The sequence below is a fragment of the Pseudorasbora parva genome, chromosome 23 (assembly GCF_024679245.1).
Source record: "Pseudorasbora parva isolate DD20220531a chromosome 23, ASM2467924v1, whole genome shotgun sequence".
Taxonomy (NCBI): domain Eukaryota; kingdom Metazoa; phylum Chordata; class Actinopteri; order Cypriniformes; family Gobionidae; genus Pseudorasbora; species Pseudorasbora parva.
This window is the reverse complement of record NC_090194.1, coordinates 26,159,211-26,166,867: the sequence shown is the minus strand read 5'-3', so window position 1 is coordinate 26,166,867 and position 7,657 is coordinate 26,159,211. Positions and strand designations below refer to the sequence as shown.

Sequence of the window (7,657 nt, the reverse complement as noted above, 5' to 3'; positions counted from 1 at the left end):
TCACTAGTCTGAAAAAAGACTAGCCCACATTTTCAAATTTGACCCGTGCATTAAAAAACAATGGTTTGCCTGTAGTGTCTTAATTGCCTTAATTAGTGCTGTACACGGGATACAAATGTATACACGTTTAATGAACACACACCTCAGATTTTTGAATTTCAGTGAGAAGAAGAGAGGAGGGAGATGAAAGCAGAGTGGATGATGATAGAGGAGAGGATGGGAAGCAACGGTGGGAGAAGGAGGGAAGGGGAGGAGAGCAGGCAGCGGAAGTCGGCGGGTCGCTGCTGGTTGGTTCGGCGCCGGTGGAGGGAGTCATTCCTGCAGCAGTGCTTCCGGTCGGCATTTTGTTCTGCGAGAGAGAGAGAGAGTCTGTGTGGATTCTTTTATGAGCGCCCAGGAGCATTTCGGGACCGAATCCTTTCTGCCATCGTCCGGAGTAAAGTGCGAGCTTTCGCGGGAACCTACGAGTGGAATGACCGCCGCCCGTCCGTCTTCATGTTAGCAGTGAGAGGAAGCGGTGCGACCCGGATTATTGTTGTGAGAGGGACACAGCGAGCCCGAACCCCTCCACCTTCAGCTTTCAACAGCAGAGCCTCAGGTAAACGCGCCTGACCCGTTTCGCTGGTTCCGAGTGGGGGAGGACAGTAGCCAAGTGTCGGGGTGAGACGTGCTTCGGACTTTCCGAAAGGTTATCGGTGTTTTGCAGCCCTCGCTCAGTGTTAGCATATGCGTTAGCTCGGTGGGGGCCCGCAGGCGAATCCGCGGTTCGGATGGTTTGCGAGCAAAAGGCCAAACGGGCCGTTTAAACGGACCCAACCGGTCCGGGGGTGATCGACTGGAGATGCAGGTGTGCAGCTAAACCCTAAGCCCGAAGATAAGAGTCATACAGGCCTGCAGCTCCGTACACCAGAGTAAACAATACTGTCCTCTCAGAGAAAACCTCATTCACCTTCTATCAGAGTAAACAATACTGTGCTTTTGGAGTAAAACCGCATTCAGCATCTGTCAGAATAGACAAAATCATACCAGAACAATCCTCAATAACTAGAATTACTCTCAAATCAGGGCAAAACTTACTAGCCATCTGAGTAAACAATAGTCATGCTAACGTTACAGCGATCCTCATTAATTGTCTGTCAGAAAAAAAACGATTTTGTCAACTTATTTACCATCTATCGTTAGCTAAGTAAACAATGCCATACGTCTAGATTGAATAGCAAACACGGTCAACTATCCATCAGAATAAACAAAACACACTTCTTAGAGCTGAACTTAGAGATCAGAATAGTTTTATTAATGAGATCCAAACCATCTAATTAACGTTATAGCATTAGCAGACCTTTAGCAAAGAGCAAACAATACATTTCTATATCGAGCCATACTACCTTTTAATTAATCAATATTAATAAGAGAATCTATAATCAGATATCTTTATTTTTGTCATAGTTGGTACAGAAACAACTATGAAATTATTGAAATGTAACGGTATTTACCTGCAGGTCAATGTTCTTTTATTTTTCTTTGGTGAAGAGTTTCTATGCTTGTTTACTGTTAATTATCTCTGACTTGAAGAGAATATAAAGCATATTCAAAGTAAGGTCCTAGTGAGGTTAATATTATCATAAACAAATATAACATTGTTTGATGCTCAATCTCAGAATGTTTATAAACAAAAACAAAACAAAAACTGTCATATCTAAACGGTTATTTTTTTATAGAAAATGAATGTATTATGTAGATATTTTGTGTTTTTAAACAGAATTTTCCAAATTTGTTGATTTAAAAATGTCATGAAAACGTCAAAAAAAAGTTTTGGTTAAATAAGGTGATTTAGAGTGAGTGAGTGAATGAATGAATGAATGAATGAAGGAAGGAAATGCCCCTTGGGTTTAGTTAGCTTTAGCAGTTCATATCCAATATCTAAACAAACTGAAAACAAAATTTGGTGTCTGTTGACAATATTCTGGATTCATTTAGCAGTAGATTCTGAGGAAGGATTACAGTTGAAATCGCTCGCATTTATAACAAGACTGTCCGATTTGTTGTTAAAATTGCTGTGGTGTTTTATTGGAGCAGCTGCTGCTGAAGAAACATTGAGCTGTTGCTGTAAACTATGATTGAGATTTCACATAGCAGACCAATATTAATATATTTACCTCAATAAAAAAACAAAACAAAATCAGGTGTGATGAAGCTTTTCCTGAGTTCACCTAGTCAGTTCACCATCATTTGTTTTTTGATGTAGATTTTTTGCTTAATTTCACCTTTTCATTTTGACTTGAAACAATGTTTGTGTAATAACAAGTCTCTCAAGAAAATATTTTTCTGTTTTAAAACTTTCTCCAGTACATAACTTCACAGTAGCACCTTCCCCTAGTTCCGTTTCGCTGTTGTCTTGATAAGGTGACCCGATTTCTAAAATGGAAAGGGAAATTTCTTAATTTCTTATACTTTTAGAAAGTATCACTGAAATCTCATTTATTATTATCTATTATTTTAAAAAACCCCAGGGACAATTCATTTTGGTTATTTGTAAAAAAAAAAAAACAGGCCTTGCATTGAGCCCTGTCAATAGTGAGTTTCCAGACCTAACATCTTGATGTGGGTCTGGCTTGTCAGGCTAGGTCAAAATTATAACAAAATTAACTTTACTAAAACACTTTACATAAATACAACAACAAATATATGATAAATACAACTATTTAACAAATAGTCTAACATTTTATAATTGTATTTAATCTTTTTCACAAGTTACTAAATACACTAAATACATTTTTTCTGTTCTGTTAGGTTTGTGGTTGGAATTGACTCTTCCTTTATTGATCCTTAATGGGACTATATATTTTGCATTTTAGGCTTATTTTAGGCAGACAGAATGTGTGTTCTGTAAAAGTTTTTGTTGCAACTGTAATTGTTTAGTTTTTAGGTAAGATGTGTGGAAATTACTTGTGGCTGCGAAACATTTGGGGACGTTTAAAATTGTGCAAAACAATCCCGCACTCTGTTGAGGCTCTGTTATAAAGCACATACAAGCAGTATTACTTTAATCAATCAATCAATCAACTTTATTTATATAGCGCTTTTACAATGACGATTGTTTCAAAGCAGCTTCAGAGTGTTAAAAAGGACAATATTGCAACAAAATTTGATTTGGCTGTACAGTCGTTCTGGAGAAAACAGTGATGTTATCAGCTTATTCTAATTTATCATATAGCGACAATGTTGGCATATCAGTATTATAGTTTATAGAATTAAACAAGACCTAATTAATTATTTTTATTTGTATATTTAGTTGAATAATTTGGATCATAATTTTAGTGTCCCCAACTGAGCAAGGCAAGCCAAAGGCGACTATTAATTTAACATGAATAGTTAGCATGTTATTACCTTGAAAGCAATAAAGTTGTTTCTATTGTAATTTGACGATAATGGCACTTTGCTCTCAGTTATGTTCTTTATGAAGTAGCGGCGCGCACACAACCAAGTAGACTCAGTGTAGCTCGAACCAGCTGTAAAACAGGGACATTTTCGGGGACAGCCTCAGTCCGGCCCGAACTTGTAAAACGGGGTCTGGTCACCTTAGTCTAAAGCATGATGAGTCATATATAGCTAATCAGATTCTGTTTGGTGGTAGTATCAGTATTCCTCAAATATAGCTGTATTGGTGTACATGAGACCGACAAATTATTGCCTATATGTAGGGTTGGGTACTGTCACATTTTAACCAGTACGGTACCTTTTTTTCTGTACTTTTAAGGATGTTTACATAAATAACTCATTAAGTTATTTATGTAAAAAGAACTACATTTAAGTTATTTATGTAAAAGTCATTTAAAGAAGTGTTATTGACATTGAGGTAAATTAAGCCGTGCGTCTGCGCCCTTCATTCACCCAGACATGCAGGATTCTTATTTACAATATATTTGTAGTATATCATATAAATAGTCTTTTTGCGATTTAATATTCAAAGTCACCAGATGTTTATATATCACCAGGTGCGTTCTCAGTTACCGAAATTTGGTACCGATTGATTTAATGTGAATCGGTACTCTGTAGTACCAATGTAATTCGGTCAATGCCCTTAAAAGTATTGAGTTCGGTACCCAACCCTACCTGTATGACAGCTCTGGTTCCTCTCATGCACGGCTGATTTGCACATGTATGATCCTTTTGTTATGTTTTTTTGTCTAAATATTATTTATTTGTGTCCCTCAATTAAAGATTACTACCTGTAGAATTAATAAATTATTTATAATATGTGCATATTATTATTATTATTATTATACATCATATATAATATGCTTAAAGGAAAATAGGCTCATTTTCCAAGTCCCTTAGAGTTATACAGTTGAGTTTTAACGTTTTTGAATCCATTCAGCCGATCTCTGTATCTGGCGGTACCACTTTTAGCATAGCGTAGCATACATCATTGAATCATATCAGTCCACTAGCATCAGTGCTCAAAAAATAACCAAAGACTCAATAGTTTGCCTATTCAAAACTTGACACTTCTATAGTTACATCGTGTACTAAGACCAACAAAAAATGAAATGTATCTATTTTTTTAAACCGTTATAGCTAGGAACTACTTTCTCATTCCTGCGTAGGAACTTTTTGGCCATCATGGGTGCAGCGGCGCAATGATATTACACAGCGCCTGAAAATAGGTAAACTTCCATCAACATAACCAGCGTGACAATCTGCTTGCACAGAGATTTACTTTTGTGCAGATCCCGAACCGTATCTATTTGAACCGGAATAACAGTTACACTGAAGATGAGATTTTGAAATGTGAAAGAGAAAGTGTGGCTGAACAGACTCGGGCAGAAGGGACGAGGAGAGCAGATTCAAACTGGTGAGTCAGAGAAGAGTCAAAATTCAAGGAAAAAATGGTCCGACATGGATTCGGTCTTCCGACCTTTTGATTTTGACTAACTGTTAACGTAATATGTGAATGAAATATGCTAAGACGATGCTGCTTAATATAAAGACAGAGAGAGTGCACCCTGTCATCCATCACTCATAAATCACAATAACTGATCAAATAAGGCTTTGACGGGACAAACATTTTTTGGCAGCCGCTAAAATAATTTTCAATGCACTATGCAGGAGACACACTCCGAACACAGAACGTAACATCAGTAACGTCGTAGTATTTTGTACCATAGAAACTGCGTAGATAAACAATACAGACAATTCCACATTCTATTTTAATCAAACATACACTACCTCACCACAACTCTACAACAAAACTACCAACGTAGAGAGTGTTCGTATACAAAAGAAACTAAAATTAAACAAGCAGAAATGTGTGCAAACTGGACACAAGTCGAGACCACGGAGCTCCTTACTATCCGTGCTGAAGCTGAGATCGCTCGCCATTATACGTCACATCAGGATGTCACGTGTCAACTCAACCCGGGACCGTTGCGGGTTGTGTGTGAAAAGTGCACATATTACGGTATTTCGCTGGCAGTGTGAATGGACCAAATCTAGCGGCCCGGGAACAAATGCCGGGTCGCATTATCCGTGTATTTGCCGGAATCGCAGTGTGAAAGGGGCTTTAGTGATTTGCATTCACAGGTAACGTTAAGACTACAGCAGTGCTTTTCAATCTGGATATTCAAGCTAACAAAAAAATGTAATAATGTTTACATTTACAACTTACAGCCATGGGGGATAATACACTTTGCCCTGTCTGACCATATCCAGCAGTGTCTTGTTTGAATCTCCCGGTGTTTTAATCTCTATGGTTCAGAGCAGTCAACCACTGATTCTTTCGTTCCTTGTTTATCGTTGGTATTCTGTGAAACATGATGGTTATATACACCTTCGACTCACTATCACAGCTCTTTACAACACACAGAACCATGGCTAATTGCACAGTAAATCCACTACATAATTTGCCGGCTGCACCGACACAAACTTAGTACCAGTCGTATTGGAAGTTACCTATCTGAGGACTACTTTCAGGCGCTGCGTAATATCATTGCGCCGCTAAACCCATGGTACGACCGCAAAGTTTCATAATTCTTACTCAGGAATGAGAAAATATGTCATATCTATATCTGTATAAAAGTCTAAACTTTTAATTTTCTGTTGGTCTTAGTACACAATGTAACTTCAGAATAGTCAAGTTTTAAATAGGAAAAATATTATCTTTGAAAGTGTAAAGTCTTTGGTCATTTTTGAGACCGATGCTAATGGACTGATATGATTCAATGATGTATGCTAAGCTATGCTAAAAGTGGTACCGCCAGATACAGAGATCGGCTGAATGGATTCAAAAACTGTAAAACTCAACTGTATAACTCTAAGGGACTTGGAAAATGAGCCTAAGTTTTTGATTTTTGCAAGTATTGATAGTGTGCAGGATTTCCTTTTGTTTGTTTGTTGAGTAGTAAATTTAAAAAAGTCTTCTATTTTAATTTACCTTTTGAGTAATCTGCAAAATACCAGAAGTGTATTCCAAGGACGAGAATCCATAAACCAAACCTCTTCAATTAACCATTTTTAAAAGGTTAGTTAACCCCAAAATGTTCAAATTGTCATTAATTACTTACCCTTGTTGTTCGACACCCGTAAGACCTCTGTTTATCTTCGGAACACAAATGAAGATATTTTTGTTGAAGACCTCTCTGAAGACCCATAAAGGCACTAAAGACATCGTTACAAAGCCCATCTCACTACAGTATCTCTACAATAATTTTTATAAAGCGACAGGAATAGTTTAAAAAAAGTTAAATGACTACTTATATAGTGATGGGCCGATTTCAAAACAAGGCTTTGAACCGTTATGAATCAGTGTATCGATTCATGATTCAGATCGCCAAAGTTACGTGATTTCAGCAGTTTGGCAGTTTGACATACGATCCGAATTATGAATCGATACGCTGATTCACAACGGTTCAAAGCCTTGTTTTGAAATCAGCCCATCTATATATAAGTCATATTTAGGATTTTTTTGTGCACAAAAACTATTCTCGTTGCTTCATAAAATTATTGTAGAGCCACTGTAGTGAGATGGACTTTGTAACAACGTTAGTGCCTTTTATGGGTCTTGAGAGAGGAAATCACACTGGTGTCAATGAAGGCCTGTCTGAGGCATTGAATTTCAACCGATTTCAACACATTTATTTGAGTTCCAAAGATGAACAGAGTTCTTAGGGGTGTCGAACGACATGAGGGTAACAGCATAGTGATAGCATAGTGCTATTGTGAATTTGCAATGGCCACGATTCAATTCAGCTTATATGCCTGTGCGTGTATTTAGGGTACTTGCATCTCAGAGCGACTCCTCCATCTCAGAGCGTCCACTGTTAATGCTCCTCCACATTAACTGTTATCATTTACATGTGTGGATTGTGTCTCAAACTCCAACTCTGCATATGCTGTATGTAATGGTTCTTGGTCAAAAATAATCAAACCGTACCTTTCTCTATCCATGGGTTGCTACTCGCTACGCACCTCACAAAGCATACATATATAATATGTTTTATTGAAAATAACGTGTAAATCAGACGGCTAATGCATGTTTCTGTCGCTGGATATGCTTTCTTGCTTCCCAATACGTTACATCAGTGATCGAAAAAACGTGGCCAAAACTGTCATCCTTGCAAACATAGTAGGTTATATCTTAAGCTTGAATGTTAACAGT

General features: G+C 37.5%; 1 protein-coding gene across 2 annotated transcripts in view; it reads left to right on the top strand.

Annotated features, from left to right (window-relative positions):
* The first annotated feature begins 284 nt into the window (after nt 1–284).
* nipblb (NIPBL cohesin loading factor b) overlaps nt 285–7,657 on the top strand; it is a 64,610-nt gene continuing 57,237 nt past the window's right edge. For both annotated transcript variants that reach the window (XM_067433128.1, XM_067433127.1), the window contains exon 1: nt 285–598. The gene's annotated coding sequence lies outside the window, so the exon portion shown is untranslated. The remainder of the gene's footprint in view (nt 599–7,657) is intronic.